The sequence below is a fragment of the Mirounga leonina genome, unplaced genomic scaffold, assembly GCF_011800145.1.
Source record: "Mirounga leonina isolate KUSES-001 unplaced genomic scaffold, KU_Mleo_1.0 Mir_176, whole genome shotgun sequence".
NCBI classification, from domain to species: Eukaryota; Metazoa; Chordata; class Mammalia; order Carnivora; family Phocidae; genus Mirounga; species Mirounga leonina.
Window position 1 is genome coordinate 58,392,874 of NW_023270454.1, and position 25,195 is coordinate 58,418,068.

Below are 25,195 nucleotides of genomic sequence, written 5' to 3' on the forward strand. Positions count from 1 at the left end.
AAGAAGAAGAAGAAGAAGAAGAAGAAGAAGAAGAAGAAGAAGAAGAAGAAGAAGAAGAAGAAAAGAAGAAGAAGAAGAAGAAGAAGAAGAAGAAGAAGAAGAAGAAGAAGAAGAAGAAGAAGAAGGAGAAGAAGGAGAAGAAGAAGGAGAAGAAGGAGAAGAAGATAGCAGGAAGGGAAGAATGAAGGGAGGGAAATCGGAGGGGGAGACGAACCATGAGAGACTATGGACTCTGAGAAACAGACTGAGGGTTCTAGAGGGGTGGGCAGTGGGGGGAATAGGTTGGCCTGGTGTTGGGTATTAAGGAGGGCACGTACTGCATGGAGTACTGGGTGTTAAAGGCAAACAATGAATCATGGAACACTGCATCAAAAACTAATGATGTAATGTATGATGATTAACACAGCATAATAAAAAAATAAATAATAAATTAGAACAGAAATCAATGAAATTGATAAAAGGAAATAGAGAAAATCAATGAGACCAAAAGTTGGTTCTTTGAAAAGATCAATAAAATTGATAAGCCTCTAGTTAGTATAACTAAGAAAAGTGAGAGAAAACCAAAATTACTGATAACAGAAATGATAAAGGGGACATCACTACAGATCTCATGGATATTAAAAGAATAATAATGGAATGCTATGAACAACTGTTATGTCCACAAATTTGAAAGCCTAGGTAAAATGGATCATCCTTGAAAGATATAGTCTGCCAAAACTCACATAAGAAATAGACAATCAAAAGATGTCTGTATCTGTTAAAGAAATTGAACCAATAATTTATAACTTCCAAAAGAGAAAGAACCAGGCCCAGATGGGGTCACTGGTGAATTCTACCAAATAGTTAAGGAAGAAATTTTACCAATTCTCTATAATCCCTTTGAGAAAATAGAAGCAAAAGGAATACTTCCTGACTCATTCTATGAGGACAGCACTGCCCTAATACCAAAAAAAGGACATTATAAGAAAACTACATACCAATATCTCTTATGAACATAGATGTAAAATCCTCAACAAAATATTAGCAAATAGAATCCAAGAATGTATAAAAAGAATTATATATTGTGATTAAGTGGGATCCATCCCAGGTATGCAACACCGATTCAACATTCAAAAATCAATTAATGCAATCCATCACGTCAACAGGCTAAAAATGAAAAATCACATAAGCATATCAGTAGAAGCAGGAAAAGCATGTAACAAAACACAACACCCACTCATAAAACTCTCAGTGAACTAGGAACAGAAGGGCATATCCTCAAGTTGATATAAAGAACATCTACAAAAAATCTACAGCTAATATGATATCTAATGGTGAAAAACTAGAAGCCTTCCCACTAAGATCAGGAACAAGGCAAAGATATCCCCTCTTGCCACTCCTTCTCATTATCATCCTGGAAGTCTAGCTAATGCAATAAGACAAGAAGAGGATTAAAGGTATACTGATTGAGAAAGAAGAAGTAAACTGTCTTTGTTCTCAGATGACATGACTGTTTATGTAGAAAGTCTGAAAGAATTGACAAAAATCTCCTGGAACTAATAAGCCACCAGACCAAGGTTGCAGAATACAAAGTTAATATAGTAAAGCCAATCATTTTCTTATATACTAGCATAAAATTTAAAATTTAAAACAAAATACCATTTGCCCAAAAGAAATAAAATACTTAGGTATAAACCTAACAAAAAGGGCTCCTGGGTGGCTCAGTGGGTTAAGCATCTGCCTTCAGCTCAGTGAGTTAAGCATCTGCCTTCGGCTCAGGTCATGATCCCAGGGTCCTGGGATTGAGCCCCATGTCAGGCTCCCTGCTCAGTGGAGAATCCGCTTTGCCCTCTCCCTCTGTCGCTCTCTCACTCTCACTCTTTCTCTCTCTCTCAAATAAATAAATAAAATCTTTTAAAAAACTAACAAAAGATGTACAAGATCTAAACCCTTAGAGATTAGAAAATATTGTATTGTCCTCTACATATGGCTTTCTGCTACACTGAGAACCTTTAAGAATCATGTAGTAGAGCATCTTCTTCAGGGTATTAGTCCATGTAATGAAGCAATTCATTCCTGTGTATTAATTAAATGGATTCAGTACTCAAGGTGTACAATGACTATGCTGGGAACTGAGGATAAAAGACCAATAAGAGACAATTCTGACCTTATTTAATTTGGGGTATTGAAGAGGGAAAAAGAGAGTGAGGAGAAGTCAAAGAGGAGAAAAGTTTAGAGTGGGATTTGGGCTTATATTCCCCTGGTTTGACCTACTTTATATTTTGTATTTCTTTTGGGGTTGGGGTAAAAGAAAAGTCACGTAAGCCGGTTTACAATTATTTAAAGGTTTCCTATATGAGGCTCTGTTATAGCCAGATGGAACATGAGAGCCAAACCTTGGAGTCACCCCTCTAATGCAGTTTCTTCCCTAAGTAGCACCTGAAAAGAGCAAATGTGTTGGCCCAGAATCTATACCATAGGGTGTAGGACATCAAACCAGAGATCACTAAGACAGGAAAAGTGCTTATCTTCCAATAGAAGCACACTTCAAAGGATTAGGCACATACTTCAAAGAGTGTTTACCCTCCTGTCTCTTGGATGCCTTGGTCTAGTAGCCAGTACTAACACCCCATTAGCACCTCATTAGCCTGGGCTCAAGAATGCTGGAAAATAGTCCTGGACCTAGGAAGCATCCCTAGACTGACACTAAAAGATTCCTCCATTTTTCTTAGCACTTTTATAAATGCTCCAGTAGTCATCCAACCCCCAAAATAATACATGTCTCAGTTCTAGAGATGCTGTCAACTACTCATATGTACCAAAGTAGGGCAAATTTTAACATCCAGTATCATATATCCAAATCTTCCTTTAAAAATACCCCCCAAAATAGGCATCAGGTCCAGGAACACTTTGGTAACGGGGGTCTCCAAAATCCTTACCTAATAATGAAATATGCCCTCATTGTCAGATTTTTACAATAACTTGGTCTTTTCTGCTTTCTGTATATTCCAATTCTGGCTGCCTGTAGACCATTTAACCCAACAATTCACAGTACAACATCTGGGATGTTGCGGACACCAAAATTCTCATACAGCAATTCAAAACATTCTTTTTTCACAAAAAGCAAAATCATCTCCCTGAAGATTCTATTATTAGCACATGGAATCTGCTTCCACAGCATCCTGTAAGAGAACTGGACCCCCCTCTATAAATTTTCCCAGATGCATTCCACATAGTGCGCATCAGACTGAACAGCCAAACACACCAACCTAACATAAACTGTACAGTTGCCAGATAACTAACATTTTCAGAAACTTTGTAAGTGTTATTTGAAAGTGAAAGAAGGATCAAGAATCCTAACTTACTAAGGGGGAACAAGAGTGAGACCTCTTGATTCTATTTTGTTCAAAAGCACAATATAGCACTTACTCTCTATTCGTAGCTAAAAAGAAAACTGGAAATATATGATGAAAATGAAATGACTATTACCCCTTTAAATTAATGGGCATTTCTGATGAAACTGGGTCAGTGCACTTCACATCTCATGAGCTGGTTGAAAGGTTAAGTTTTCCATGGGATATCAAGTTGTGATTCCACTTGGGAATTCCAACTATTAAAAAATGAGAGAAAAGAATCTTATTTGATACGCTATCTTGTGAAAACACATTGGTAAAACAAATGTCTTGTCTGGGGATCATTTTGTATGACTTAAAATTATCAAATCACTATGATGCACAGTTGAAATTATAAGATGCTGTATGTCAATTATACTTTAATAAAAAATGCTCCATTCACAAATCTATACATATTTTTACTCCAATGGACACATATACATTGTTCTGAACCTTCCTTTTTTATTTGAATATTATATTTCAAGATATTTCTGTAACCACATAAGGATAGCTATACATTTTTCTTTTAATGGCTACATATTATTTCTCTATCATTTAACTTTACTTGGGGTTATTTCCAGTTTAGTAAGCTAGGTGTGAAATTTCCTTTTTTTTTTTTTTTTTTTTTTTTTTCAGAATCTGGTTTCAGTGTATTTTCGCAAAAATAAAATGGAAGGCTTTCTCTACTCCAATTTCAGAAAAGATTCACGTTTAAAGTACCATGAGCCTTGACCTTTTTCATAGGGACAACACTTTAATAATTTTTTTAAATAATTTTCTTCCTTGTAATTGTTCAGTTTGAGTTTCCCTGTCATCTGTTATCAATTTTGGTCATATGTACTTTCCTAGAGAATCATCCATGTATTCAGATTTTTAAATATTTGTGAAAAAAAAAACATAAACATTTCTTATAATTTCCTTTGTATCTGGTTATTTTTCCTTTGGTTTCTAATTTTGTGTGTTTGCATCATCTCCTTTTTCTCTTTAATGAGGTTAACTAGTGATTTATCTGTGTTGTTGGGAGACTGATTTGTGTATTAGCTCTACTATCTTTTTGTATTCTAATTTCTTAATATTTGTTGTAATTTTTATTAAACTTCTACTTCCTCTTTCTTAAAAAATAGTTTTGCTGGGTTTTTTTTCCCCTAACTTATTCTTTAAAAGATCATGCCATTTGTGCTTAAAGCCATGAATCTTCTCCTGAGCATGACTTCAGCTTTAGAACCTAAGTTCTTGTATATAGCGTTTTATTATTGTTATTTTCTACATGCTCTGTAACTTCAGTTCTGAATTTTCTCTTGAGCCTAAAACTTATTTGAGAATTGTCTTTCTTGTTGTTGTTGCTTTTAATTCTAGATGGTTGGGATTTTATTTTATTTCTGTAATAAATTTCTAGTTTCAGTGTATTGTGATCTATGACTACATTATGCCCTCTTTTTCTAGTTTGCACAATTTATTGAGGTTTTCTTTGTGCCCCAACATAAGTTTGTTTTTAATATTCCAAGACCATTAGAAATGAGACCATGTTCTCTGATTTCAAGTCAAGGAAAATGTGTGTGTGTGTGTGTGTGTATAGTTTAGATTTCATCATCATGTGTCTTTTTAAAGAAAGACGCATGGGTATTCTGTTCCCTGCATTCTTTCATGTCTGAGGTGATCTGTCTGTGTCCTATAGACTCAAACAGCTCCGCTGAGTCTAAACTTCTCAGATTGTCTGACAATACTTTCCTCCCTCCACAAATTTCCCTTCTTGGATTTATTGTTTCCCTTCTGTGACATTTCATTTCACAAAAGTAATATTGTCTTTAATCTACTTGATAATGTGGAGAATTATATGTTTGAAATGGTTTTTTCTACTTGTGGGCATAATTCCTACTCTGATGTGAATTAGTGATCTGTCTTCCATCATAAAAATAATAATAATAACTTGAGGACTCTCTACTTGCCACTTCACATGGATTAGCTCCTATACCTCTTTCTTTTGTGTTCAATATCTGTGTATAGATCCCATGTTCACTCTTTCCAGAAAATGACATCCTTGAATGAAGAGAGTTCTTTCAGGACCAATTGAGACTGGTGTGAGAGGAGCCAAGGAGAAAAACTGGGACGGCGAGTACCTTGAATTCAAACATATTGTCTCAAAGTACTTTCTCAATAATTTTCAGGCCTAGGTATGTCTCCAGTTACAATGTTTCCTGCATTTAAGTTGCTATACCTCCATTTTTCTGTCCCCGTGCCCAACACGGAGTTAGGGGGCTATCTTGCTGGGGCATTGCAAAGCACCTGTGGGTGTCCCTAACTCCCTAACAAACTATCCTAAAAATAATGTATGCATTTTTACATCCACATACATTTTTACATATCTGCATTTTACCTACACATAATAAGTGTACTATGAGTTTCACTGATATAAAGGATGTATAGAGCACAATTTACAAAATATTCACAAAAAGATAATTATAAAAGTCTATAGCCAATTGATTCTCCCAGAACGCTTTTATTGAGTTTTGCCAAATTTGTACCCAGCCTATAGTTGTGACCGACAAGCAAATGTGGCTCTGACACAAAAGTTGGATGATATTTGCAGTTAGTTAATAAGTAAGATGAAAGTGAAGCAGCAAAGACGCACATCTGGGAGCTTCACGCTCTCAGTGGTGACTTGAGCAGCTTAGTCACTGAACCAAATAATAGATTCAAACACTAAAAGGATACTTCCTCAAGTTTTTGTGCTGCAGATGTGACACTGTTCATTTGAATCAGCATTATTAATGTTTTCTCTATCACTTTAAGTCCAAATAATAAACAAACAATAAGCGAAGTGCTAATCTCTAGCATTTGCAGGTTTTCATGGTATGATATTCCCACGACAGCTGATTTCAAACCACCAATGTGACATCACTGATCACAGGGTTGGGAGGAAATGCATGGAAGGGCACTTTCATATAACATTTTCACCAATCAAATGCAATCGATGTAAACACCTCAAGGACATAGATAATTAAAAAATATGGTAATTAAGGAGTGATGAGTTTTGAGTACTTATTACCTTTGTTTTTAACATTATTGTAAGTTTATAATTTAATGACTGTGTTTAACGATCAACTTGCAAAATTTCAAAAATTTACAAATTGGCTCTAGGCAGCGGACCATGAGCTGGCTCCTACATACCATGATAGTCTTCAGCTGCTGCGATTCCCCAACAAATCCGTTTGCCTTCTAACATCTTCCCTCTTCCTAGTGATCAGCCTGCTTGTGAGAAAAAGGGATATCTGAGTCAGTCTGGGTACACAGCCTGACCCTGCTCCTCCCTGGCCATGTAAACCTGAATTTGACGACCTTCCAGCAGCAAATCCAAACCCCCAGATCCTGTCATTCCTGAAAGAGATCCTTGGTTTGGGCTTTTCAGGACCTAGCACCCAACTTGTAAAGCACGCCAGTCATTATCAGGGGTCAGAGATGTATGTGCCAGCAGACCAAGGTCATGTCAGTTTGGTCCTAACGTCACTGTTTCTCGCAGCTATACTTGGCAGGCCTGGCTTGCGTGTGCCCAGTTTCCTTTAAGATGGCCTTTCTTATTTGTTTTACACCACTGTTATTTTGTATTATTTCAAGGAATAAACTGGGATGAAAACACATGTCCTCTGTCATCTTTTGCCAAAAGTCTGCATTTGGTCTTTAAATGTAAACATTTTCACTTGAGAGTCAGGTTCCTCTTTATAAGCAATGCCCTTGAGATACATAATCTAAAAGAGGTACCATACGAAAATTAAGTATGTCAGTATCAAAATAAATGTACCTCACAAAAGAAAGTGCTGAGCATATAGGGAATGATTACAAGGGTGGGGAAAAAACAAACAAAAAAAAGTCTATATGTTAGGACATTTGCCAATCGTATACAAATCTTTAAAGAACCAGATCTTTTTAATCCCCAGCTGAAATGCATTACACACATCGTTTAACGATAAGAAAGGAGGAACTATCTACATGTGTTTCCCATATAAATGGAAGAGACAATTTTTGAGGAGGGGAAACAAGGACATTGACTCACAATCAAGTCATTCCAAAGTGGTGGAGTCTGTGGTATTTATTCTCTGTGTGTGGAACATTTACAATTAAAAAAAAAAAAAAAAAGATAGCCCACATCATTCCCACAAAGTCTATTTGCTGAAAGGAAACATGTCATTGGACTGAAGAGCTCCAGAAGAAAAACAGAGGTATGTGATTAACATTCTCAGTGTTTCTTTCTTTTTTAAATAGAGATTTGTTTCAGAACATTTTGAGATATATCCTAATATTTAACATGGGAATACTGCCCATTTGGGTGTATATTTGTTCTTCAAAATTTGCCTCCAAATGAGAGAAGAAGAAAAAAAACAATATGACCTAGAGCAAGATAGAAAAATTTGTTTCTGGGAAGGACATGAAAAGATCCGGGAGACGGCAACACAGCACTCAATGTGAAGCTACTTATCAGGCCAAAAGTCGGCTATCTTCCCATAGGAAGGTGTAGGAGGGGAGCCCCGGCAAATCTTATCTTCGAAGGGAGATAGATGGTCCCTAGAGGAACAACGACTCCATCAAGTTTTCACTGAAGAGTTTCCAGATAAATAATGTCTTTCCACAAATAATTTGCTCTCGAAAGGCAGCACCCAGACATGGGAAGCTGAAGGAATGGCTAAGGGCTGTGGAATGTTCTGAACATGAACAGTAAAGAATGTCCATCTTTGTAATTGAGAAATGAGATCACTTTGAAAAAAAGAAATGTCTAGAACCAGGGCTATTGCACAAGGAAGGCACGTTTTTGGAGCCTCAGAAAAATGCATTCTCAAGATTAATCTTTACATCTGTTTCCAGAGGCTTCATTCAAAAGTCGACACTTTTGTACAAAGAACAGTCTAGCGCTGTGACAAGCAAGCCGCGTTGCCAGCAATGTCCTAGCGACTCATAAATCTGCGGGACATAGTGCATATAGAGTGCAACCACCCTCGCTACACCCCTGCAACCTCTCCTTGCCCCCGAAATTTGGAGGCTTGGAGTAAAAAGAGAAAATAAAAGCAATATAGAGTGTGAGAAGAAAGTAGCCTAATATATAAAATGAAAGACAAAGGCAGACTGGATTATGCCAGCGAGCCATCTGCACAGCTGAAGGCTTCTTCCAGCAAAAAAGGCTCCACTGTTCCTGAATCAATTGCTTCCTATTCACAGGCTCACTCTATAGGGCTAAATTCAAAATGGCTCTCGGGAACTTCTTGCCAATCCTGTGGTCTGATTTTAGGCTCTCTTTTTCTCTTGCTTTTTAAGACCCGAGGATGTAAGTACGTATCAGTGCTGTAACCTTGCCAGCATTCACTGGAATGAGTCAAAGGGACCTGGCATTAAATCACAGGGATTCGAGCTGCTAATAAATACAGCAGGCCCCATCCATTGTTGATTAATTCTGACTGAAATCTAAACACCAAACAACAAACACTCTTCTGAACTGCACTGGTACCCATTAGTTTGATGTGTTTATTAGACAGGGCTGTGTTCTTTCAAGTTTATTAACAACAGATTAAAAAAACTGCAAACAAATCTAGGTTTCTTCTTATGATTTAAAAGTGTGGGTACCATTTGCTAATGTTTTTAGGGTTTGACAGCAAATCCAAACAAAGCTAAAACATACCATCATGTCAAAGATCCTGGTACAAAGAATGAATAGTTATTGTCAATGCGCAGCTCCCGTTATTCAAGTAATCAAAATTTCTACTTAAGTTTATAACTTTAAGAGTTGTCATTTTTTTAAAATCCATCTCTGAATAGAGATTTAAGGAGTATCATAGGATGAGATGTAAAATCTCTGCAAGTGATATAATCTATTGCATACTTTTAAAGATTATAGAAGATATTTCATGGTATTTGATTATAGTTATCAGATAGCAGACTTCCTAGAGGTTAATTCTAAATTGCACCAACTAACACGTGGCCGTGAATGTGCTTATATTAACAGTGCTTAAAAGTGAAAAAAAATTACAAGCAAATATTCAGTGTGCAAAGATAATCAATGGTGCCTCAGTATCAAGAATTCAAGAGATCAAAGACCACAAGTACAGATTTTCAAACTTTTAATATTAACTCTGGCTAGTAAAGCCTGGGTAAATCCTTGAAAATGTCCAAGGTATAGACTTTAAACAACCTGGTAGAAGACACTGAAGTCCCAGAGAGTCTCAAAAAGCCCCAATTACTGCTATTTCAGGTTCATCAGTGGGAGCAAAGATATAGAGACATATAAGCCATATTTATAGCCCAGGAAAATTTCCATAAAGTATATTTACCTTAACTTAAGCTGTCTAAAGACTATAAATAGATTTTACTGGCTTAAAGACTCTCTCTCTCTCTCTCTCTATATATATATATGTATATAGAGATCTCTCTCTTTCTCTCTCTCTCTCTCTCTCTATATATATATATATATCCTGTTAATAGTTTCTGCAAACCATGTAATTTTAAATAACTCTTTAAGTAATGTGTGAAGGGGGGAATAATTTTCAAGTTTTGACTAAACAGAAAATTTCTCATCAAATCTAGAGCCTTGGGAGAGCCATCATATCCTAAGGTCATGTGAGGCAACATCTTGATTTGAAAAGCCTTCCATAAGTGCATCTGCTATTGCATTCACAAAATATTTCAACCCAAATCTGTCACTGCTATATCTGGATTCTCCCCAGAGCTTCCCAGACCACCAGAGCTCAGCTCAGCAACTCCAAAATTAAATCATTACCTCTTTTAATCCTAAATCATGTCCTCTTAATTTTTACAGCATGTAAACTACTAAGCTCTTATTCTCTGCTTTTTTTTCATGAATGCATAAAAACCATGATAGTGAAGGTCGGAAGACAACTATAACAGATCATAAAATTGATTGGTCTATTCAACCCAAAGGTTACTGTTATTACGGTGGTACTGGTGGTGATTATGATTATGTGAGTCAAGAGTAATGTTTGATTTTATGACATGTATAAACAAATCCTTTTTACCAAAAGAAAGCATTTTAAACACTTCAAAGACCATATGGTATGAAAAATATTGCTTTGTGTCTAAAATGGTAAAGATCCAAGCATCTCATTAAAAAAAATGCCATGTATGTTTCATCTAGTATATGCCTCCATGACTAATTGGTTGATAATCAATTGAATAGAGAGAAGAAAAGATGAGGGAAGATGTAAAGAAGAGGGAAGGGGAGGGGTGAAGCAGGGAGAGGAACAAGGAAAGGAGAAGCATTTATTGAAGCATAACATAAATCAGACAATATTTTCAATCAATGATAGGTAATCATGAAAACTGAAAGAATAAAAAGACAAATGACACCAATTACCAACAGTTAATGACTAAATATTCTGCCTCTATCAATCAGAAAGTTAGCACTTTATAAAACTAAACTTCGCAGTGTCAATTTTTGGACAAATACATCAATACAATTAGTGTCTTATCTTTCAAGATAAATGCAGATAAATGCAGAAAATGGGGAATTCTATGAAAAATTCATCTAGTTTTTTTTTAATCCAATTTGAAGCAAAATTCCTCTATCCAGAAAGTAAATGGTATTTTGGGTTGGCATCTTAGGCCCTTAATTATGTAGCCCTACACAGCATTTCCAGATTTATTTCCTATGGTGCCCTGATTTTGCATTCATGTGGTTTTGTTCCTGTCCTTTGTTTTATGTACAGTGTTCTCCCTTCTATATCCATCATCAATTCTCCAAAGTCTCCCTCAAATGCAGCAGAGTTAATGAAAAAAATATAAGCTCTGAGACAGATAACCTGATCCAGAAGAAATCTAGATAAAGGAAGGGTGAACAATAATTACATAAATTAGAATATCTTAAAATTGTAAATTTATGTACAGCTTCCTCCAAAAATTGCACCACGAGCAGGATTATTATCGATCTCTATATTCAGTCAAAAATAAGCCTTCTTGGGGCGCCTGGGTGGCTCAGTGTCTGCCTTCGGCTCAGGTCATGGTCCCGGAGTTCTGGGATCGAGCCCCGCATCAGGCTCCCTGCTCAGAGGAGAGACTTGCTTCTCCCTCTCCCTCTGCCCCTCACTCCGCCCCTCCCCCTGCTCCTTCTCTCTCTCCCTCCCTCTCTCTCTCTCAAATAAATAAAATATTTTTTAAAAAAGCCTTCTTTTAGACCTATTATTATTTATTGAGTTCCTACCATATTCTGAGTACTATGCCCCCAACATCAAGGTGTTATAACTGCCACCCTTTCCTGATCCCCAGGTGTGTTCTAAACTACCCCTTTGAACCACTCTGACACTTAACACATTCTGCCTTTTTTGGTGTTTGGGTTTTGTTGTTTGCTTGCTTGTTGTTATTTACTTTTCATGTCCCACTATATTAAAAAGCCCTCAAAAGCAAGGTATTTGTCTTTAGAGGTCCCAAATGTCCAGCCCCTGGCACATAGAGAATGCATGGTGATCACTCGTTGAATTAAGACACAAAGCTGAGGGGTGCCTGGGTGGCTTAGTCGGTGAAGCATCCAACTCTTGGTTTCAGCTCAGGTCATGATCTCACAGCAGTCATGGGATTGAGCCCATGTCCAGCTCTCAGCTCAGTGTGGAGTCTGCTTCAGATTCTCTCCCCCCTCCTTCCCACTCTCCCTCTCTTTCTCTCTCAAGTAAATAAATAAAATATTAAAAAATAAAAAGATACAAAGCTGACTTTTAGAGAATGAGATTCAGAATAAAAAATCCACTTTAGCACCATGAGCAGATAGTTAAAGCCCAAATCACAAAACATGGGAAAGGATTTCCGAAAGCAATGGGGGTGCAACAAGTTAAAATGAGGAGAACCTGCGAAAAGGACTCTGAGGTACTTAAAGAGCCAGCAAAGTAGTCTTCTCGGAGGCAAGGAGCACACTGCAGTACAAAACCTAAATCCCATTTTTGCAAGCGTGTGTTCTGCCTGGTCTCGGGAATTTCCCTGTGCCTGGTTCCAAAAAGCAAAGGAGAAGGGGACCAATGGGAAGCCACACAAACAGGCCATATTTGCAGAAAGTAACGAAGGAAGAAGGAAAACTGCACTGGAAAGAAACAGACACATACCCAAGGGTCCTCCCCAAATAGCTGCCCATCTCCATAAGAAAAGTAAAGGCTAACCAAAAGCCTGAGCTATAATACAGATTCCAATTATCCTGGAACCAGCCCTGACCACTGCCCTGTGTGAGCCTCTTACAGAGAGCTCACCCCAGAACAATTCACCTCATCCAAAGACAGGTTATCAGAAAAGAACATGCACAACATCAACTCAAAAATACTTCACAGAAAAGGAGGAAAGGAGCAGGAAATACAAATTACAAACACAGACTGGTTTCCAGGAAAATTTGTCACTGAGGAGACAAGTAGCATGACTAGACATTTTCACCATTAATTTGAAAACCTCAAGGCAGTAAGAGCTTCTATTATGCTAGAGTGCAAAGCCATAGATATGAAATGCAAGAACCCAAGGAACAGTGAAACTACTGGAGAAAATGCAACATGAACCTACAGCTCAAGGAAGGAATGGAGGAAAAAATGAGATTATTGCAGAATTAAGAGATCAACAGGATTAGGAAAGAAAATGATACATAAGGAAAGTAGTGAAAAGAAATTTTTCAGATCCCAAGGAAGAAAACGAAAATAATGGAACCACAGATACTGTTAAATATAATTCAAGAAACCTTTCTGAAATGAAAGAGAATTTGAATCTACATGCTAAGGAGTACAATGTGTCCCAAGAAAAATTGGCTCATAACTATCAACAAGTAGATAGTAACTAATAAAATTTAAAGAAAAAAAAAGTAGGCATTGGGAATTCAGGCAAAAATACCAAGTGACTTATAACAGAAAAATTCAATCTGGCATACTTTGCAAAAGCAAGATAGAGCTAAACAATAGTGAAGCCCATTTATAGTAGAAGATAGTGAAGATGTAGCTATACCACATCTAGAAGACAGAGTAGCTACATCCAGAAAATCATCAAGGAAAGAAAGTGAGCCTATGATTTTTCATTCAAACTATCAATCAAGTATAAAGACAACAGACTATCCTGCACATGCAAAAAATCAAGAAATATTCCTCAAGATTATCTAGCCCCCTTTTCATTAAAGGAGACTCTGGACAAAGTGGTTCAGGGCAGATTGTTTCAGGTATGGAAATGAATAAGGAGCCGTGAGTTTGAATTTGAATTGTGGTGAAGTATAGTGAACCAGTCCCTGTCCGCCAGACCTAAGATACATGCAGTTATATAAACCAAATTGGACTTCAGGATACTGTTCATCTATTCCAATACTGTAGGGTCCAGGATCAAATAACCACTGCCAAAGATCCCTGCAGATCAAACCATCCCATGAACTCTTTCCAACCTTGTTGCCAAGTTTGGTAACTACCCTGCCTGATGGCCCTGATTCCTTCACACATTCCTCCTTGAAATCAGGTGGACCATTTCAAGAGCACTATCTCATGCCTTACTTCCTGGATGGCAACCACTACAGAGCCGTTGCTGCCACTGGCCCAATGACGGGCCCTCACTGCCCTATTTCTCAAAGCCTGGTAAAGAGAGTATATTCTGGGCCCTTTAGGATATACAGTGAAGAAGTGAGGGAGTGGGTCATATATGATAAATCCACTCCTAAATTTTTGGATCCCTTCATCAGTTGTTACCAAGGATTTTCTGGCATCTTGATTTCATTTAGTTTAGAAGGACACTCAGGTTTCAAGCCAACTAAGACAGTTTGAACCAGCCCCCAAATTCTCAAGCTTGCCTTGCATTCAGAATGTCTAATAAGTGAACCCATATCAGTGCAATGAGCCTGAAAATTATGTGCTTCCCTTCCTGCTCTAGCATCATTATATTCTGTCACATGCCTTTTCCCCAGATTTCCTCTGACATATATTACCTAAATTTTGGAATGATTTTGTTACATAAATATCTCATTCCTGGTCATACCTGTACTTGTCTCCCTAAGTCATATTGGGATTTATAGGTACAAAGAGACCAAGGGGTGATAGAGGTAGAGTATGTGGGGACCAGACAACCCTTCATGAGCTACCTGCCTCAAATGAGGCACCTAGTGGTAGGTAAGGAGGAATACCACTGCTCGTTAGGGCAGCACAGACTGATGTGGTGATTCAAGGCATTAAGATTCACTCCAATCTACGCCAAAGGCCGTATTTCAAGTCTCAGGCTTCACTTTTACCTATTAATATCTTATGTTCTTATAAGAGATCTGGCAAGAATATGAAGTCCTCTCCTATTGGAACCCACAGGCTCATATTCCTTTTCTCAGCTACGCTAGCCTTTCAACTACAAGATAACAGATTTATTTAGAGCAGTCAAAGAAGATCCCTAGACCCAGGTTCTTGAGCTAAGTAGAAACGAGAGCTTGCCACTGTTTTCTTCAACATTCTCTAGCACAGCCAGAGGCAACTATCCTACCTCATCTTGAATTTTTCATTAGTATCCCAATGATTTAACATAATAATAGATACTTGGTCAGACAAAACACACATTTAATATAATACCTAGTTTGAGGATATCACAATGATATTTTAAGTAGCTTTTTTGCCACTATATGCTATGAACTACTAGTATTTCATTTTCCAATGGCAACCAGATAGTAAATGCATTCAAATCCAGCCAGGTCAGATAACAAATAACAATTTCTTGTCTTTAAAGGCCTAATGCCATAACCCCACTCTTACTATTAAATATTGTATCCATGGAGGTTCAACCCAAGAAACAAAAAATGTTCTAGTTATTGTAACAATACAATATTTAATTCAGGGAATGAGCTGCTTTTGAAATCATTGGAATGTCTAAAACATCAGGAGTTAGGAGTCTGCCTCTGGAAATATTGAATTCAAAAACATATCACAGTGGCTGTACTCTAGAAATCAGAAAGCCTCAGCAGCTGCATCTCAATAACTCATAAAATGGGTGATCAAACACTAGGACACTGAATGCAGCTCTGCAACTATTGCAGCTTCAACCTTTAAGTTACACAGGTCAAAGAGAGTTTCAGTAGGCTGCCCAACGACTTCAATCTCAGAAACCAGTAGACCCACGAAAATTGATTCCAGCCTCTTAAAATTCCTCCTGGCATTCATGTCTCCATGACCTTGATTGCCATTAGAGGTAGCAAAATGACTTCTGCCTCACTTCCTCTCTTCCAAATATCACAAAAGTGCATCTAATTGGCAAAATCTGGTTGGCATCGAGAATCCTATTGGGCAAAATTCCCGAGGCAGAGCAGACTCCCTGGAGACCACATGTTAAAGGTATGCTAAAAGATAGAGCCTGGGTCATGATAAGCCATAAGACAGCCTAAGGGTATTACACCCTGTATGACAGACAGGCCAAATGTGAACCCCATTGCTTTCTGCAGTCTCTGCAACCTTACCACCACTACCACCCACCACCATTTACCTAATTCACACCCACCTCTGACCACCACTTGGTCTTTTAATTTCTTACTTCAACCTCTTACAGGAAAAGGCATATTCTGAGCATATTTACCACACTATTCAATCACTCATTCCATTAGTTTAGCCCAGATTATGCCAATAAAATAGTGATCAGAAATGTAACCAAAGCCAGCCAGCACTGACAAATTTTGGCATAAACCTAACTAAGGTCCAGTTTAGGATTCTGAAAATATGAAGCCATTACCAAATAGTGGAAGAAGATGTAAGAGGAGCCTATGAGCGAATGGCCTATTTATCTCAGACATAAAAATAGGGGGTCATTAGTAATGTTAATATAACATGGATTCTCGTACTTGTGTGAGTTCCAAGCTCCAAGGTATATATCTAAAGATCTTCACACCTTCACAGGACTTAAGAAAAAGGAAGGATTTTAACAATCATCTCGTCCAAGCTTTACCCAAGTAAACCTAGGGTACTATATAATATCTCGATATAGTATCATCTTGATGAAAACAGTCCAGCAATCAAAATTTCAAAATGCTTTATTTATTCAACCTCTTAAAGAAATATCAAAAGGAAAACTGTATTCTTTTTTTTTTTTATTTTGTTATGTTATGTTAGTCACCATACAATACATCATTGGTTTTTGATGTAGTGATCCATGATCCATTGTTTGCGTATAACACCCAGTGCTCCATGCAGTATGTGCCCTCCTTAATACCCATCACCGGGCTAACCAATCCCCCCTCCCCCCTCCCCTCTAAAACCCTGTTTGTTTCTCAGGTCCATAGTCTCTCATGGTTCATCTATCCCTCCAGTCCCCCCCCCCAATTTCTCCCTTCCTTCTCCTAATGTCCTCCATGCTATTCCTTATGTTCCACAAATAAGTGAAACCATATGATAATTGACTTTCTCTGCTTGACTTATTTCACTTAGCATAATCTCCTCCAGTCCCATCCATGTTGATGTAAAAGTTGGGTATTCATCCTTTCTGATGGCTGAGTAATATTCCATTGTATATATGGACCACATCTTCTTTATCCATTCAACTGTTGAAGGGCATCTCGGCTCTTTCCCCAGTTTGGCTATTGCGGACATTGCTGCTATGAACATTGGGGTGCATATGGCCCTTCTTTTCACTACATCTGTGGCTTTGGGGTAAATACCCAGTAGTGCAATTGCTGGGTCATAGGGTAGCTCTATTTTTAAATTTTTGAGGAACCTCCACACTGTTTTCCAAAGTGGCTGTACCAACTTGCATTCCCACCAACAGTGTAAGAGGGTTCCCCTTTCTCCACAACCTCTCCAACATTTATTGTTTCTTTCCCTGTCAATTTTTTCCATTCTAACTGGTGTAAGGTGGTATCTCAGTGTGGTTTTGATTTGGATTTCCGTGATGGCTAATGATGATGAACATTTTTTCTTTTTTTTTTTTTTTAAAGATTTTATTTATTTATTTGACAGAGAGAGACACAGCGAGAGAGGGAACACAAGCAGGGGAAGTGGGAGAGGGAGAAGCAGGCTTCCCGCCAAGCAGGGAGCCCAATGCGGGGCTCGATCCCAGCACCCTGGGACCATGACCTGAGCTGAAGGCAAACGCTTAATGACTGAGCCACCCAGGCGCCCTGACGATGAACATTTTTTCATGTGTCTGTTAGCCATTTGTATGTCTTCTTCAGAGAAGTGTCTTCTCATATCTTCTGCCCACTTTTTGACTTGATTATTTGTTTTTTGGGTGTTGAGTTTGAGAAGTTCTTTATAGATCTTGGATACCAGCCCTTTATCTGTAGTGTCATTTGCAAGTATCTTCTCCCATTCTGTGAGTTGCCTCTTTGTTTTGTTGACTGTTTCCTTTGCTGTGCAGAAGGTTTTTATCTTGATGAAGTCCCAAAAGTTCATTTTTGCTTTTGTTTCACTAGCTTTTGGAGATGTATCTTGAAAGAAGTTGCTGTGGGCGATGTCAAAGAGGTTACTGTCTATGTTCTCCTTCAGGATTTTGATGGATTCCTGTCTCACATTGAGGTCTTTCATCCACTTTGAGTTTATCTTTGTGAATGGTGTTAGAGAATGGTCGAGTTTCATTCTTCTGCATGTGGCTGTCCAATTTTCCCAGCACCATTTATTGAAGAGACTGTGTTTTTTCCATTGCATGTATTTTCCTGCTTTGTCAAAGATTATTTGACCATAGAGTTGAGGGTCCATATCTGGGTTCTCTATTCTGTTCCATTGGTCTATATGTCTGTTTTTGTGCCAGTACCATGCTGTCTTGGTGATCACAGCTTTGTAATATAGCTTGAAATCAGGCAATGTGATGCCCCCAGCTTTGTTTTTCTTTTTCAACATTTCCTTGGCGATTCAGGGTCTTTTCTGATTCCATACAAATTTTAGTATTGTTTGTTCCAGCACTTTGAAAAATGTCATTGGAATTTTGATTGGGATGGCATTGAAGGTATAGATTGCTCTGGGTAGCATAGACATTTTAACAATGTTTACTCTTCCGATCCATGAGCATGGAATATTTTTCCATCTTTTTGTGTCTTCTTCAATTTCTTTCATGAGTGTTTTGTAGTTCCTAGAGTACAGATCCTTTACCTCTTTGGTTAGGTTTATTCCAAGGTATCTTATGATTTTTGGTGCTATTGTAAATGGAATCGTTTCTCTAATTTCTCTTTCTACAGTTGCGTTGTTAGTGTATAAGAAAGCAACTGATTTCTGGGCATTGCTTTTGTATCCTGCCACATTACTGAATTGCTGTATGAGTTCTAGTAATTTGAGGGTGGAGTCTTTTGGGTTTTCCACATAAAATATCATGTCGTCTGCGAAAAGAGAGCGTTTGACTTCTTCTTTGCCAATTTGAATACCTTTTATTTCTTTTTGTTGTCTGATTGCTGTGGCTAGGACTTCTTTTTTTTTTTAAGATTTTATTTATTTATTTGAGAGAGAGAGAATGAGAGAGAGAGCACATGAGAGGGGGGAGGGTCAGAGGGAGAAGCAGACTCCCTGCTGAGCAGGGAGCCCGATGTGGGACTCAATTAGGGACTCCAGGATCATGACCTGAGCCGAAGGCAGTCGCTTAACCAACTGAGCCACCCAGGCGCCCGCTGTGGCTAGGACTTCTAGTACTATGTTGAACAACAGTGGTGAGAGTGGGCACCCTTGATGTGTTCCTGATCTTAAGGGAAAGGCTCTCAGCTTTTCCCCACTGAGGATGATATTTGCTGTGGGTTTTCATAGATGGATTTTATGAACTTGAGGAATGTTCCCTCTATCCCTATACTCTGGAGAGTTTTAATCAGGAAAGGATGTTGTATTTTGTCAAATGCTTTTTCTGCATCAATTGAGAGGACCATATGGTTCTTCTCCCTCCTCTTATTAATGTGTTCTATCACATTGATTGATTTGCCAATGTTGAACCACCCTTGCATCCCAGGGATAAATCCCACTTGGTCGTGATGGATGATCCTTTTAATGTATTGTTGGATCCTATTAGCTAGGATTTTGTTGAGGATTTTGGAATCCATATTCATCAGGGATATCGGTTTGAAATTCTCCTTTTTGATGGGGTCTTTGCCTGGTTTGGGGATTAAGATAATGCTGGCCTCATAGAATGAGTTTGGAAGTTTTCCTTCTGTTTCTATTTGTTGAAACAGCGTCAGTAGAATAGGTATTATTTCTTCTTTGAATGTTTGGTAGAATTCCCCAGGGAATTCATCAGGCCCTGGACTCTTGTTTTTGGGGAGGTTTTGATTACTGCTTCAATCTTATTACTGGTTATTGACCTAATCAGGTTGTCAATTTCTTCCTGTTTCAGTCTTGGCAGCTTATAGGTTTCCAGGAAGGCCTCCATTTCATCCAGATTGCTCAGTTTATTGGCATATACTTGTTGGTAATAATTTCTAATAATTGTTTCTATTTCCTTGGTGTTAGTCATGATCTCTCCCCTTTCATTCATAATTTTATTAATTTGGGTCCTTTCTCTTTTCTTTTGGATAAGTCTGGCCAGTGGTTTATCAATCTTACTAATTCTTTCAAAGAACCAACTTCTAGTTTCGTTGATCTGATCTACTGTGTTTCTGGTTTCTAATTCATTGATTTCTGCTCTAATTTTAATTATTTCTCTTCTAATGCGTGGCTTAGGTGTCCTTTGTTGCTTTTTCTCTAGTTCTTTAAGGTGTAGAGTTAGTTGGTGAATTCAAGATTTTTCTATTTTTTTGAGTGAGGCTTGGATGGCTATGTATTGCCCCCTAAGGACCGCCTTTGCAGTATCCCATAGGTTTTGGACTGATGTGTTTTCATTCTCATTGATTTCCATGAATTGTTTAAGTTCTTCTTTGATTTCTTAGTTGACCCAAACATTCTTGAGCAGAGTGGTCTTTAGCTTCCAAGTGTTTGAATTTCTTCCAAATTTTATCTTGTGATTGAGTTCTAGTTTTAGAGTATTGTGGTCTGAGAATATGCAGGGAATAACCTCAATCTTTTGGTATCGGTTGAGACCTGATTTGTGACCCAGTATATGGTCTGTTCTGGAGAAAGTTCCATGCGCACTCGAGAAGAATGAGTGTTCTGTTGTTTTAGGGTGGAATGTTCTGTAAATATCTATGAGGTCCATCTGGTCCAATGTATCATTCAAAGCTCTTGTTTCCTTATTGATTTTCTGCTTAGATGATCTGTCCATTGCTGAGAGTGGAGTATTGAGGTCTCCTACAATTAACATATTGTTATCAATATGACTCTTTATTTTGGTTAACAGTTGGCTTATATAGATGGCTGCTCCCGTGTTGGGGGCATAGATATTTACAATTGTTAGATCTTCTTGTTGGATAGACCCTTTAAGAATGATATAGTGTCCTTCTGTGTCCCTTATTACAGACTTTAGTTTAAAATCTAATTTGTCTGATATAAGAATTGCTACCCCAGCTTTCTTTTGAGGTCCGCTGGCATGGAAGATGGATCTCCATCCCTTCACTTTCAGTCTGGATGTACCTTTAGGTTCAAAATGAGTCTCTTGTAGACAGCATATGGATGGGTCCTGTCTTTTTATCCAATCTGCAACCCTGTGCCGTTTTATGGGAGTGTTTAGGCCATTCACGTTGAGAGTGATTATTGAAAGAGATGAATTAATTGTCATCATGTTGCCTCTGAAGATATTGTTTTATAGATTGTCCCTGTAAATTTCTGTTGTATATCACTCTTGGGGTCTTTCTCCTTTTATAGAACCCCCCTTAATATTTCTTGCAGGGCTGGCTTAGTGGTCACATATTCTTTCAGCTTCTGCCAATCGTGGAAGCTCTGCATCTCTCCATCCATTCTAAATGAAAGCCTTGCCGGAATAGTATTCTTGGTTGCATGTTCTTCTCATTTAGTACTCTGAATATGTCTTGCCTGGCTTTTCTGGCTTGCCAGGTCTCTGTGAATAGGTCTGACGTTATTCTGATGTTCCTCCCTCTGTATTGTAAGGAATCTCTTTCCTCTAACTGCCCTTAAGATGGTTTCCTTGGTTCTAAGATTTGCAAGTTTTACTATTACATGCCAAGGTGTTGGCCTATTTTCCTTGATCTTGGGAGGGGTCCTCTCTGCCTCTAGGACTCGAATGTTTGTTTCATTCCCCAGATTAGGGAAGTTCTCAGCTACGATTTGCTCAAATACATCTTCTAGTCCTCTCTCTCTCCACTCCCTCTATGATTCCAATTATTCTGACATTGGAACGCTTCATGGTGTCACTTATTTCCCTGATTCTATTTTCATGGATTCTGATTTGTTTTTCCCTGGCCTCCTCTTTTCCCTTTTTATCTATTATATTGTCTTCCAGGTCGCTTATTCTCTCTTCTGCCTCAGTTACCCTAGCTGTTAGATTATCTAGATTGGATTGGATCTCATTGATAGCATTTTTAAGTTCTGCCAATTCACCTTTTATTTCTGCCCCTAGAGACTCTATGTTGCCATTAATTGATTTCTCCATTCTAGCCATTGTCTTCACAATTGCTAGCCTGAATTCCATCTCTGACATCTTGGTTATATCCGCATCCCTTTGTAAATCTGCAGCATAAGTCATAATCTCTGAGTCTTTTCTGTTTTGGGGGCTCCTCCTCCTAGTCATTCTGTTGATGGGTGTTTGAGGGAACGTATAGAGTCCAAATTATTGACCAGAACCCAAGCAAGATGCACCTGTTTTCTTGGGACCTTAGGGTTGCTGGCCTCTTGTTTTCCCAGCATGTCTTCTGCGGGAGGAGCCTGCTGCACTGTTACTCAGGCAACCCTGTTTGGGCAGAGTTGCCCTGCGCCCCTGTGGCAGGGGATGGGCTCAGTGGGAATCAGTTTTGGGGGCTTTTGTTCTCTGGCACCTTTCCCTGGTGGCTTTCCGCATCTCTTCCGCCAGTCAGAGCAGAAGAGACCGTTTCCAACCCTCTGCCTCAGAGCAGAGAGATCGCAGTCTGTTCTTCAGGAAGCTCCCCAGGCCACACTGTCTCTGTTTCTGTCCGTGCTGCTATAAACTACCGGGTCCTGGGTTGTGCACCCCTCTGCAGCGCTCCCAGTCCTGCCTCCAGGTCGGGGTACATCTCTGACCTTTGTGCTTCTAAAACCGCCAGCTGCTCCCTGTTCACGCACGCGCGACCCCGCCAGTCCGGGTTTCCACCCCGAGGGCTGCCCTAAAGTCCTTTCCCCGCTGCTACCAATCTGCAAGTCTGTGCCCCGTCCGCAGCATGCAAGGCTGTCGCTCACCCACGGTGTAGGATCCCCACAGCCAGGCACCCTCCCGCTGCTGTTTATCCTCCAATATCTGCCTGCAGAATCACGGCTCCCTGCTTCATACCTCAAAACCAACTGCCTGCAATATTCTGTTTGTAGAGATCCAGATCTTCTTACATCTCAGGCTGGTTTCGTGGGTGCTCAGAGTGGTTTGGTAGATATCCAGCTCAATTCCAGGGACCAGTTGAAATAGGGTCCCCTACTCCTCCGCCATCTTCCCCCCCCCGAGGAAAACTGTATTATTTTTATACAAAAATTGTCCAAAAAGAAATTATCTGTCCCCTTACTGCCTTCATTAATATTCTATACATACTTAGCAATTATTCCCCTAATTTCTTACCATCAACAACCATCAAAAACAAACACCCAAACCTTCTCCTGCCCCTCTCCTATTTATTAAAAGATCCACTTTGCCTGTTTTTATTAGTGTTTCTCTCTATTTTTCCCAAAGCTCAGAAATCCTAGGAGCTGATTAGCCAACAAAACTTATTCCTCACTGGGAAATGTTTTGAATGATTATACACGAAAATTGGGGGACCTTGCTGCCTATGTGTATATTCATAAAATTAGGCCTATGTTACCCCCAATGATCGAATAGAAAACCAAAACTTGAATAATTGGTTTTTGAGCATTTTACATAATAAGCCAATGGATGTGAGTTCCTGCTTCTTAGAAAAACTGAATTGCCAAAAAAGGAAAACTAATTAGAAACAATTTTTGGATTTGAACTAAATCAGCAGGTAAACTGCTGTATTGCTACCAATAGCCAAATCACAAAAGCACAGAAAAAAGCATTTCTCCTTGACTTGGTCCAAGAAAAATGGGAAAATATCCAATGACACAATTTTTAGTCAGTTCAAGAGGTTTCATCTAAGAGTGATGTGTAAATCTCCATTTAGGTTATTTCTCAGTTAGTAAAGAGAGAGAGAGGGATAGAGAGTAAACATTTGTTAGTGATGGCCCTTAGCAAAATGTTTTCCTTAAAGGCAAATTCTATCTCCATGTCTATTTCAGAAGAGCCTGTAGACTGGCATATCAACCTCAATGAATTCATGAGAACCCAGTTATTTAGTCAAACAAGAAAGGGCAAATATGATGCGATCCATTCCAGAAACCACAGAAAAGGCAGAAAAATGAATGGATTCTGGTTCATGCAAGAAAGGAATTTATTAATGTCAAAGAGAGAAACTTGAATCTAATCCTCAAAAGAAAATTATACATAGCAAACTGTACACCTCTAATACATGTTACTCATAAAAGTATGAGTTAAAGAGAAAAACTTAAAGTATTTCCTAATATTTTAGTTTGTGCATAAATAAGAACTAATCTCTTAGTGGAAAGAATAATGGTTGGGATATAGTAGGAGATCTGATTGGCCTCCAGACTCACAATTAAATAGTTGTATACCAAAGTTTCTATCTCTTAACTTGGTCAGCTAGTTAGTAATGCAATTATCCATTTTTAGATAAGAACATGGATAACAATTGAAGGTTTTTAATGATGGAAAAACTCGGTATAACTAATAGTATAACCAATAATTTCCGTAGTTCTCAAACTTGAAATCCAAACTCCTTACTGTGTCCTAGGTAGTACGGCATAATTAGAAAATACTCTAACACAAAAAACTACCCTATGACCAACTGCAGTGAAAGTAAAAATAGTCACTTGTTTTCTCCTATAGCTGGTATGTTGCCTTAGTGAAATATATCTATCCAGTAGGGGATGGAGAGTGTCCTATTCAGAAACCATCTGGTAGCTATATTCCCCATTAGAAAATCAGAACATGAAAAACACAGACATTGTAATAGCAACAAAACAAAACAAAACAAAAAGAGCAAAGGACATAAAGAGGATTTTTGCATAAGAGAAAACTCAAATAGTTTATAAAACTTATGAAAAAGTGTTCAATCTCATTAATAATCAAAGAAAAGCAAATTATAAAGAAACAAGAGGCTTTTGGGTCTCTTATATTAGCCATTTAGATTGGCTAAAACTTTTTAAATGCTGCTATGTGTATGGTGGGACTGACACCTCCATGCTCTGCTGGTCGGGCCTGCAAATGAGTAAAACCTTCCTGCAAAGCAAACTGACAATGTCTTGATGTCTACAATATTCAGTAATTATACTTCTAAAAGTCTATCCAAGAAAAAGAGTGAAGAGATATATGATTTTTTAACTTTAAGGTTTAATGTAGTATTATTTATTTTAGTAAAAAATGAAGAACCTAAAACTGCATATGTTTGGCTATCAGGGAATAGTTAATGAGACACTAAATGATACAATATGCAGCCAAAAAATTCACACAATAATATGTTTGAGTATCATAATTGAGAAAGAAATGTTTTAAAGACTAATGTGTGATGTTAACAAACTGGAATTTAAATAAAAACTTGAAAAAAAAGACTAATGTGGGAGGTATACAACAATAAGCAACAAAGCTTTACTAAGATACACTCAAAATATTTGATCAGAATATTGAGATGGGACTATTTCTGACAGTGTGGAAGGGCTAAGAAGACAGATATTCAAACTCTTGGTGATCAAAGGGGTATGGATTCTAGTGGATCTCCTTTGGGTGACTGGATTGCTGAAGGAGCGTGTCTTAAGAAGTAAGGTGGTCAAAAATAAACAGGG

At 38.3% G+C, this 25,195-nt stretch overlaps 1 long non-coding RNA gene across 1 annotated transcript in view; it reads left to right on the forward strand.

The window, feature by feature from the left end:
- Positions 1-7,530: 7,530 nt before the first annotated feature.
- The window catches only part of LOC118022347, a 37,809-nt gene continuing 20,144 nt past the window's right edge, over positions 7,531-25,195 (forward strand). The window contains exon 1 of the long non-coding RNA XR_004682483.1: positions 7,531-7,585. This is a non-coding gene — a long non-coding RNA (uncharacterized LOC118022347). The remainder of the gene's footprint in view (positions 7,586-25,195) is intronic.